We start from the raw sequence: 8,903 nt of genomic DNA on the forward strand, positions 1-8,903 counted from the left end.
ACAGAAAAACACACAAACTCATAGTAAAGTCCAGAAATGTGAATTTAACATAAAAACTAATGAAAACATCCCTAAAAGTAGCTTGAACTTACTAAAAACTACCTAAAAACAATGCCAAAAAGCGTATAAATTATCCGCTCATCACAACACCAAACTTAAATTGTTGCTTGTCCCCAAGCAACTGAAAATCAAATAGGATAAAAAGAAGAGAATATACTATAAATTCCAAAATATCAATGAATATTAATTCTAATTAGATGAGCGGGACTTGTAGCTTTTTGCTTTTGAACAGTTTTGGCATCTCACTTTTTCCTTTGAAGTTTAGAATGAATGGCATCTCTAGGAACTTAGAATTTCAGATAGTGTTATTGATTCTCCTAGTTAAGTATGTTGATTCTTGAACACAGCTACTTTTATGAGTCTTGGCCGTGGCCCTAAGCACTTTGTTTTCCAGTATTACCACCGGATACATAAATGCCACAAACACATGACTGGGTGAACCTTTTCAGATTGTGACTCAGCTTTGCTAGAGTCCCCAGTTAGAGGTGTCCAGAGCTCTTAAGCACACTCGTTTGCTTTGGATCACGACTTTAACCACTTAGTCTCAAGCTTTTCACCTGGACCTGCATGACACAAGCACATGATTAGGGACAGCTTGATTTAGCCGCTTAGGTCTGGATTTTATTTCCTTGGGCCCTCCTATCTATTGATGCTCAAAGCCTTGGATCCTTTTTACCCTTGCCTTTTGGTTTTAAGGGCTATTGGCTTTTTCTGCTTGCTTTTTCTTTTTCTTTCTAATTTTTTTCGCCATTTTTTTCGCAAGCTTTTTACTTTTCACTGCTTTTTCTTGCTTCAAGAATCAATTTTCATGATTTTTTAGATTGTCAATAACATTTCTCTTTGTTCATCATTCTCTCAAGAGCCAACAGTTTTAACATTTATAAACAACAAGATCAAAAATATGCACTGTTCAAGCATTCATTTAGAAAACAAAAAGTATTGTCACCACATCAATATACTTGAACTAAATTCAAGGATAAATTCGAAATTCATGTACTTCTTGTTCTTTTGATTAAAAACATTTTTCATTTAAGAGAGGTGAAGGATTAATGGAATTATTCATAACTTTAAGACATAGTTACTAAACACTAATGATCATGAAATAGAGACACAAAACATAAATGAACACAACATAAAAACCGAAAAGCAGAAAGAAATAAGAACAAGGAATGAATCCACCTTAGTGGCGTCTTCTTCTTGAAGGACCAACAATGTCCTTAAGCTCTTCTATGTCCCTTCCTTGCCTTTGTTGCTCCTCCCTCATTGCTCTTTGATCTTCTCTTATTTCATGGAGAATGATGGAGTGCTCATGATGTTCCACCCTTAATTGTTCCACATTGTAGCTCAAATCTTCTAAGGAAGTGTTGAGTTGTTCCCAATAGTTGTTGGGAGGAAAGTGCATCCCTTGAGGCATCTCAGGAATTTCTTGATGATGAGCTTCCTCATGCATCTCTTGAGATCCGTGGAGGGTCTCTCTTGCTTGCTCCATCCTCTTCTTGATGATGGGCTTATCCTCCTCAATGGAGATGTCTCCTTCTATGATAACTCCAGCTGAGTAACATAGATGGCAAATAAGGTGAGGAAAAGCTAGCCTTGCCATGGTGGAAGGCTTTTCGGCTATTTTGTAGATTTCATTGGAGATGACTTCATGAACTTCTACTTCCTCTCCAATCATGATGCTATGAATCATGATGGCCCGATCTACAGTAACTTCAGATCGGTTGCTAGTGGGAATGATGGAGCGTTGACTGAACTCCAACCATCCTCTAGCCACAGGCTTGAGGTCTAGTCTTCTTAGTTGAACTGGCTTACCTTTGGAGTCTCTTTTCCATTGAGCTCCTTCCACACATATGTCCATTAGGACTTGGTCCAACCTTTGATTAAAGTTGACCCTTCTAGTGTAGGGGCGTACATCTCCTTGCATCATGGGAAAGTGGAACGCCAACCTCACATTCTCCGGACTAAAATCTAAGTATTTCCCCCGAACCATTGTGAGATAATTCTTTGGACTTGGGTTCATACTTTGATTATGGTTCCTAGTGATCCATGCATTGGCATAGAACTCTTGAATCATTAAGATTCCGACTTGTTGCATGGGGTTGGTTAGGACTTCCCAACCTCTCCTTCGGATCTCATGTCGGATCTCCGGATACTCATTTTTCTTGAGCTTGAAAGGGACCTCAGGGATCACCTTCTTCTTTGCCACAACATCATAGAAGTGGGTCTTGATGGCTTTTGGAGATGAATCTTTCCATCTCCCATGACTCGGAGGTGGAAGCTTTTGTCTTCCCTTTTCCTTTTCTAGAGGATTCTCCGGCCTTAGGTGCCATTGATGGTAATGGAAAAACAAAAAAGCTTATGCTTTTACCACACCAAACTTAAAATATTGCTCGCCCTCGAGCAAGAGAAGAAAGAAGAGAAGAAGAAGAAGACAAAAATATGGAGGAGAGTGAGGAGTGTAAGGATTCGGCCAAGGTATAGAAGAGGGGGTTTGTGTTGTGGGAAAATGAAGTAGAATGGAAGGGTATATATAGGGAAAGGGGAGAGGGTAGGTTCGGCCATGTTAGGTGGGTTTGGGTGGGAAAGTGTTTTTGAATTTTGAAGGTAGGTGGGGTTTATGGGGAAGAGTGGATGGATGTGAGTGGTGAAGGGGGTAATTGGGAAGAGAGATTGAGGTGATTGGTGAAGGGTTTTGGGGAAGAGTGTTTATTGGGAGGAGAGATTTAGAGATTGAAGTTGTTGGGAAGAGGGGAGAATATGTTAGGTAGGGATCCTATGGGGTCCACAGATCCTGAGATGATCCTGTGGGGTTCACAGATCCTGAGATGTCAAGGATTTGCATCCCTGCACCAATTAGGCATGTAGAATGCCTTTGCACACCATTCTGGCGTTTAAACGCCGAGATGATGCACACTCTGGGCGTTCAACGCCCATGTGCATGTTTCTGGCGTTGAACGCCAGTTCCATGCTTGTTGCTGGCGTTCAGCGCCAGCTTTCCTCAAGGCACATTCTTGGCATTCAAACGCCAGAATGTTGCTTGTTTCTGGCGTTCAGCACCAGATTCATGCTCTGTTCTGGCGTTGAACACCAGCCAGATGCTTCTTACTGGCGTTGAACGCCAGTCTGTCTTCCCTCCAAGGTTTGATTTTTCTTCTGCTGTTTTTTTATTTTGTTTTAATTTTTATATTTTTTCGTCATTCCGCATGATCATGTACCTAATAAAACACAAAATAACAATAAAATTAAAATTAGATAAATAAAATTGGGTTGCCTCCCAACAAGCGCTCTTTTAATGTCATTAGCTTGACAGTGGGCTCTCATGGAGCCTCACAGGTGATCAGGTCAATGTTGTATAGTCCCAACACCAAACTTAGAGTTTGGATATGGGGTCTTAACACCAAACTTAGTGTTGGTTGTGGCCTCCCAACACCAAACTTAGAGTTTGACTGTGGGGGCTCTTCTTGACTCTGAGCTGAGAGAAGCTCTTTGTGCTCACTCTCTTTTGTCACAGAGGGATGGCTATGTGCTTTAAACACCAGGTAGTCCCCATTCAATTGAAGGACTAATTCACCTCTGTTGACATCTATCACAGCTCCTGCTGTAGCTAGGAAAGGTCTTCCAAGAATGATGCATTCATCCTCTTCCTTCCCAGTGTCTAATATTATGAAATCAGCAGGGATGTAAAGGCCTTCAACCTTTACTAACACGTCCTCTGCTACTCCATAAGCTTGTTTTAATGACTTGTCTGCCAATTGTAATGAGAACAAGGCAGGTTGTACCTCAATGATCCCCAGCTTCTCCATTACAGAGAGTGGCATAAGATTTATCCCTGACCCAGATCACATAGAGCTTTTTCAAAGGTCATGGTGCCTATGGTACAAGGTATTAAGAACTTGCCAGGATCTTGTCTCTTTTGAGGTAAAATTTTCTGAATCCAGGTGTCTAGTTCACCAATGAGCAAGGGAGGTTCACTTTCCCAAGTCTCATTACCAAACAACTTGGCATTCAGCTTCATGATAGCTCCTAAATATTGAGCAACTTGCTCTCCAGTCACATCTTCATCCTCTTCAGAGGAAGAATAGTCTTCAGAGCTCATGAATGGCAGAAGAAGATTTAATGGAATCTCTATGGTCTCTATATGAGCCTCAGATTCCTTTGGATTCTTAATAGGAAACTCCTTCTTGCTTGAGAGACGTCCCAGGAGGTCTTCCTCACTAGGATTTTCGTCCTTCTCCTCCCTTGTGCATTCGGCCATATTGATTATATCAATGGCCTTGCACTTTCCTTTTGGATTCTCTTCTGTATTGCTTGGGAGAATACTGGGAGGAGTTTCAATGACTTTCTTACTCAGCTGGCCCACTTGTGCCTCTAGATTTCTGATGGAGGATCTTGTTTCACTCATGAAACTAAAGGTGGCCTTTGATAGATCAGAGATCAGATTGGCTAAATTAGAAGTGTTTTGTTCAGAATTCTCTGTCTGTTGCTGAGAAGATGATGGAAAAGGCTTGCTATTGCTCAGCCTATTGCTTCCACCATTGTTAAAGCCTTGTTGAGGCTTTTGTTGATCCTTCCATGAGAAATTTGGATGATTTCTCCATGATGAATTATAGGTGTTTCCATAAGGTTCACCCATGTAATTTACTTCTACTATTACAGGGTTCTCAAGATCATAAGCTTCTTCGGAAGCTGCCTCTTTAGTACTGTTGGATGCATTTTGCCATCCATTCAGACTTTGAGAAATCATGTTAACTTGCTGAGTCAACACTTTGTTCTGAGCCAATATGGTATTCAGAGCATCAATTTCAAGAACTCCCTTCCTCTGAGGTGTCCCATTATTCACGGAATTCCTCTCAGAAGTGTACATGAATTGGTTATTTGCAACCATGTCAATGAGTTCTTGAGCCTCTTCAGGCGTTTTCTTTAGGTGAATAGATCAACCTGCAGAATGGTCCAATGACATTTTCGAAAACTTAGATAGACCATAATAGAATATATCTAATATGGTCCATTATGAAAACATGTCAGATGGACACCTTTTGGTCAACTGCTTGTATCTTTCCCAAGCTTCATAGAGGGATTCACCATCTTTTTGTTTGAAGGTCTGAACATCCACTCTAAGCTTGCTCAGCTTTTAAGGAGGAAAGAATTTATCCAAGAAAGCCGTGACCAGCTTCTCCCAAGAGTCCAGGCTATCTTTAGGTTGTGAGTCCAACCAGATTCTAGCTCTGTCTCTTACAGCAAAAGGTAAAAGCATGAGCCTATAGACTTCAGGATCTACTCCATTCGTCTTAACAGTCTCACAGATCTGCAAGAACTCAGTTAAAAACTGATAAGGATCTTCAGATGGAAGTCCATAAAACTTGCAGTTTTGTTGCATTAAGGCAACTAGCTGAGGTTTCAGCTCAAAATTATTCGCTCCAATGGTAGGAATGGAGATGCTTCTTCCATCAAATTTGGACGTGGGTTTGGTAAAGTCACCAAGCATCCTCCTTGCATTATCATTATTGGGTTCGGCTGCCATCTCCTTCTCTTGTTCGAAAATTTCTGAAAGGTTGCTTCTAGATTGTTGTAATTTAGCTTCTCTTAGTTTCCTCTTCAGAGTCCTTTCAGGTTCAGGATCAGCTTCAACAAGAGTGCTTTTGTCCTTGTTCCTGCTCATATGAGAGAGAAGTAAACAAGAAAAGAAGAGGAATCCTCTATGTCACAGTATAGAGATTCCTTTATGTTAGTAGAAGAAGAAAGGGGAGGAGAGTGAAGAAGAATGGGTTCGGATATTTAGATGAAGAGAGGTGAAGAGAAGTGTTAGTAAATAATTAATTAAATAGAATAAGAAAAGAGAGGGAGAATTCGAAAATAATTTTAAAAAGGTGTTAGTAATTTTTGAAAATTAGAGATAAGATAAGATTAAAATTAAAATTTAAAACAAAAAAGAATTTTTGAAAAAGAGATGAGATATTTTCGAAATTAGGGAGGGAGAAGTAGTTAGTTGGTTTTGAAAAAGATAAGAAACAAACAAAAAGTTAGTTGGTTGATTGAAAAAGATTTGAAGTTTTTAATTTTAAAAAGATAAGAAGATAGGAAGATAGAAAAGATATTTTAAAATCAAATTTTGAAAAAGATAAAATTTTGAAAAAGATAAGATAAAAAGATAAGATTTTTAAGAAAAAGGCATTTTGAAAAAGATTTAATTTTTAAAATGACTTAACTAACAAGAAACTACAAGATAAGCTTCTAGAATTTAAAGATTGAACCTTTCTTAACAAGAAAGTAACAAACTTCAAATTTTTGAACCAATCACATTAATTGTTAGCATATTTTTGAAAATATGATATAAAAATAAGAAAAAGATTTTGAAAATAATTTGAAAAAGAATCTAAAAAGATAAGATTTTTAAAATTAAAATTTTGACTTGACTTGTAAGAAACAACTAATTTTAAAAATTTTTGACCAAGTCAACCCAAAATTTCGAAAATTTGGAGAGAAAAAAGGAAAAGATATATTTTTTATTTTTTTGAATTTTTAATTATGAGAGAGAAAAACACAAACATGACCCAAAACTTAAAAATTTTGGATCAAAACACATGATGCATGCAAGAGCACTATGAATGTCAAGATGAACACCAAGAACACTTTGAAGATTATGATGAACATCAAGAACATATTTTTGAAATTTTTTTTTTATGCAAAGAAAACATGCAAGACACCAAACTTAGAAATCTTTAATGCATGGACTCTAACAAACGAAAAATGCACAAGAAAAACAACAAACAACACAAAACAAGAAATCATCAAGATCAAACATGAAGACTTGTCAAGAACAACTTGAAGATCATGAAGAACACTATGAATGCATGGAATTTTCGAAAAATGCAAGAAAAATTTTTAAAGCATGCAATTGACACCAAACTTAAAAATTGACTCAAGACTCAAACAAGAAACACAAAATATTTTTGGTTTTTATGATTTTATGATTTTTTTTGGATTTTTATTAATTTTTTTCGAAAATATTTTTGGAAAAAAAATGAAAAAGAAAAGAAAAATTTTGAAAAATTTTTGAAAACTTTTTGAAAAGAAAATTACCTAATCTGAGTAACAAGATGAACCGTCAGTTGTCCATACTCGAACAATCCCCGGCAACGGCGCCAAAAACTTGGTGGATGAAATTGTGATTCATATGTTATTGCATTTTGTAAAATTCATTGCTTTTTCTTTCCCTGGCAATGGCGCCAGAAACATGATGCCAATACCATGGTTTACAACTATGTGTGGTCACAACTCCGTTCAACTTAACCAGCAAGTGTACTGGGTCATCCAAGTAATACCTTACGTAAGTAAGGGTCGATTCCACAGAGATTGTTGGTATGAAGCAAGCTATGGTTACCTTGTAAATCTCAGTTAGGCAGATTAAATGGTTTATGATAAGTTCAAAAATAAATAATAAACAGAAAATAAAATAAGATCGAAATACTTATGTAAATCAATAGGGGGAATTTCAGATAGGTGTATGGAGATGCTGTGCTCCTCTTGAATCTCTACTTTCTTATTACATTCATCCAATCCTTCTTACTCCTTTCCATGGCAAGCTGTATATAGGGCATCACCGTTGTCAATGGCTACATCCCATCCTCTCAGTGAAAATGGTCCTATGCTCTGTCACAGCACGGCTAATCATCTGTCGGTTCTCAATCAGGTTGGAATAGAATCCCTTGATTCTTTTGTGTCTATCACTAACGCCCAGCCTTCAGGAGTTTGAAGCTCGTCACAGTCATTCAATACAGGAATCCTACTCGAAATACCACAAACAAGGTTAGACTTTCCAGATTCCCGGAATCCTACTCGGAATACCACAGACAAGGTTAGACTTTCCGGATTCCCATGAATGCCGCTAGCTATCTAGCTTATACCATAAAGATTCTGTTGGGGAATCTAAGAGATATGCGCCCCGCCTAAGGTAGAACGGAAGTGGTTGTCAGTCATACGCGTTCATAGGTGAGAATGATTATGAGTGTCACGGATCATCACATTCATCAAGTTGAAGTGCAACGTATATCTTGGAATAAGAATAAAAGAGAATTGAATAGAAAGTAATAGTAATTGTATTGAAACTTGAGGTACAGCAGAGCTCCACACCCTTAATCTATGGTGTGTAGAAACTCCACCGTTGAAAATACATAAGTGAAAGGTCCAGGCATGGCCGAATGGCCAGCCCCCATGATCTGAGAACTAATCATCCCAAGATGATCCTAAGATCTAAAGTGATCAAAAGATGTCCAATACAATAGTAAATTATCCTATTTATGCTAGACTAGCTACTAGGGTTTACATGAGTAAGTAATTGATGCATAAATCCACTTCCAAGGCCCACTTGGTGTGTGTTTGGGTTGAGCTTGATCTATCCACGAGCTGAGGCTTCTTTTGGAGTTGAACGCCGAGTTATAGCGTGTTTCTGGCGTTCAACTCCGGGTCGGGACGTGTTTCTGGCGTTTGACTCTAGACAGCAGCATGGAACTGGCGTTGAGCACCAGTTTACGGTGTCAATTCCCGAATAAAGTATGGACTATTATATATTGCTGGAAAGCTCTGGATGTCTACTTTCCATTTGGAGTTCTGTAGCTCCAAAAAATCCATTTTGAGTGCAGGGAGGTCAGATTCCAACAGCATCAGCAGTCCTTTTGTCAGTCTTTTTCAGAGTTTTGCTCAAGTCCCTCAATTTCAGCCAGAAATTACCTGAAATTACAGAAAAACACACAAAATCATAGTAAAGTCCAGAAATATGAATTTAACATAAAAACTAATGAAAACATCCCTAAAAGTAGCTTGAACTTACTAAAAACTACCTAAAA

The 8,903-nt window shown here is 38.2% G+C and overlaps 1 non-coding gene across 1 annotated transcript; it reads left to right on the forward strand.

Moving 5' to 3' along the window:
• Positions 1-5,078: 5,078 nt before the first annotated feature.
• On the forward strand, positions 5,079-5,182 carry LOC112714190 (small nucleolar RNA R71). The gene has a single exon (XR_003159145.1). It is a non-coding gene; the product is annotated as a small nucleolar RNA R71 (small nucleolar RNA).
• Positions 5,183-8,903: the final 3,721 nt, after the last annotated feature.

The sequence above is a fragment of the Arachis hypogaea genome, chromosome 9 (assembly GCF_003086295.3).
Source record: "Arachis hypogaea cultivar Tifrunner chromosome 9, arahy.Tifrunner.gnm2.J5K5, whole genome shotgun sequence".
Taxonomy (NCBI): Eukaryota; Viridiplantae; Streptophyta; class Magnoliopsida; order Fabales; family Fabaceae; genus Arachis; species Arachis hypogaea.